The following is a 2,539-nucleotide window of genomic DNA, read 5'->3' on the forward strand; positions in this document are numbered from 1 at the left end:
TTCTTTCTTTCTCTCCTTCTTTCTTTCTCTCACTCTCTTTCTTTCTTTCCTTCTTTCTTTTTCTTTCTTTCTTTCTTTCTCTCTTTCTTTCTTTTTCTTCTTTCTTTCCTTCTTTCTTTCTTTCTCTCTTTCTTTCTTTCTTTCTCTCTTTCTTTCTTTTATTGCATTTTAGGTTTTGGGGTACATGTGAAGAACCTGCAAGATTGTTGCATAGGTACACACGTGGCAGTGTGATTTGCTGCCTCCCTCCCCATCACCTATATCTGGCATTTCTGCCCAACTCCCCACCCTCCACTGACCCTTCCCTATTTCCCCTCAACAGACCCCAGTGTGTAGTGCTCCCCTCCTTGTGTCCATGTGTTCTTATTGTTCAAAACCTGCCTATGAGTGAGAACATATGGTGCTTGATCTCCTGCTCTTGTGTCAGTTTGCTGAGAATGATGCTTTCCAGGTTCATCCATGTCCCTACAAAGGACAGAAACTCGTCGTTTTTGATGGCTGCATGATATTCCATGGTGTATATGTGCCACATTTTCCCTGTCCAGTCTATCATCAATGGGCATTTGGGTTGGTTCCAGGTCTTTGCTATTGTAAACAGTGCTTCAATGAACATTCATGTGCACGTGTCCTTATAATAGGACGATTTATAATCCTTTGGATATATACCCAGTAATGGGATTTCTGGGTCAAATGGAATTTCTATTTCTAGGTCCTTGAGGAATCGCCACAATGTCTTCCACAATGGTTGAACTAATTTACACTCCCACCAACTGTGTAAAAGTGTTCCTATTTCTCCACATCCTCTCCAGCATCTGTTGTCTCTAGATTTGTTAATGATCACCATTCTAACTGGCGTGAGGTGGTATCTCAATGTAGTTTTGATTTGCATTTCTCTGATGACCAGTGATGATGAGCATTTTTTCATATGTTTGCTGGCCTCATGCATGTCTTCCTTTGTAAAGTATCTGTTCATATACTTTGCCCACTTTTGAATGGGCTCATTTGTTTTTTTTCTTATAAATCTGTTTTAGTTCTTTGTAAATTCTGGATACCAGCCCTTTGTCAGATGGGTAAACTGCAAAAATTTTTTCCTATTCTGTTGGTTGCTGATTCACTCTAATGACTGTTTCTTTTGCCGTGCAGAAGCTGTGAAGGAATCCTGTTTAATAAATGGTGTTGGGAAAACTGGCTAGCCATGTGCAGAAAGCAGAAACTGGACCCCTTCCTGACACCTTACACTAAAATTAACTCCAGATAGATTAAACACTTAAACATAAAACCCAACACCATAAAAACTCTAGAAGAACATCTAGGCAAAATCATTCAGGACATAGGTGTAGGCAAGGACTTCGTGACCAAAACACCAAAAGCACTGGCAACAAAAGCCAAAATAGACAAATGGGATGTAGTCAAATGACACTTTCTCATGAGGTGACTCTTTGGATCTACGGGGGTCAGAGAGCTGCTTCAGGAGACAGTCTGTCGCTTATAGGAGCTCAAGTGCTGAGCTGTGAGCTCCGTTGTTCAGTTCAGAGCTGCTGGGCAGGTACGTTTAAGTCTGCTGTAGTGGAACTCATAACCACCTTATTTTCTAGGTGCTTTGTCCTGAGAAGGTGGGGCTTTATTAATAAGTGCCTGACATGCTAGTGCCTTTTTGCAGAGCTGCCCTGCCCAGCAAAGAGGTAGCCTAGTCACAGTCTGCCAGCAGAGGTTTTGCTGAGCTGCGATGGGCTCTGCCCAGCTGCTGTGTGAACTTCCTTGGAGTTTTGTTTATAGAGATGTAGTTAAAACTCCCCCAGTAATGGTGGACTGCCTCAGTAAGGGGATTGTCTTGGTAGCGGCAGACTGCGTTGGTAATGGCGGACTGCCTCGGTAATGGCGGACGGCCTCAGTAATGGTGGACTGCCTCAGTAATGGTGGACACCCTTCCCCCAACAGAGCTGGACTGTCAGGGGTCCAGCTGTGCTTGCTTCAAAACTCTCAGTCCAGAGCATTTCAAATTGCTGGTCTTTGTGGGGGTGAAACCCATGGACCCAGATCACCTGGCTCCCTGTTTCAGCCCCCTTTTTTTCAGTTGAATGGGTGGCTCTGTCTCCCAGGCATTCCAGGCACCAGTTGAAACAGCTGCCCAGATTTGTGTGAGTTTTTGTGCAGAGACCTGCTGCATCAGATGAAACAGCCATGCTGGAAACTTGTGTTGCTTTTCAGCCTGAGAATCTCCTGGTCTGTGGACAGTAATAACTCATTTGGAAGTGGGGTATTTACTCACTCTCTAAGATGCTCCCACTGGAACTGCACTCCGGAGCTATTTCTATTCAGCCATCTTGGAACCACTTCCGAGTTTTGGTTTTTTTTTAGTTTTTAGGTTTTTTTTTTAATATTTATGATGCATCACAATTTTTGGGTTATTGAAGGTTTATAGAAGCTTTGTTTTTAGGACTCATTTTGAAATAAAGGGCTTTATTATTAATACTTTCATTGTCTGACAAAAGCATGAAAAGTTTATTTTCATTTGATAAATTGTAACTGAATTGGATTT

The sequence above is a fragment of the Cebus imitator genome, unplaced genomic scaffold (assembly GCF_001604975.1).
Source record: "Cebus imitator isolate Cc_AM_T3 unplaced genomic scaffold, Cebus_imitator-1.0 Scaffold35, whole genome shotgun sequence".
Lineage (NCBI taxonomy): Eukaryota > Metazoa > Chordata > Mammalia > Primates > Cebidae > Cebus > Cebus imitator.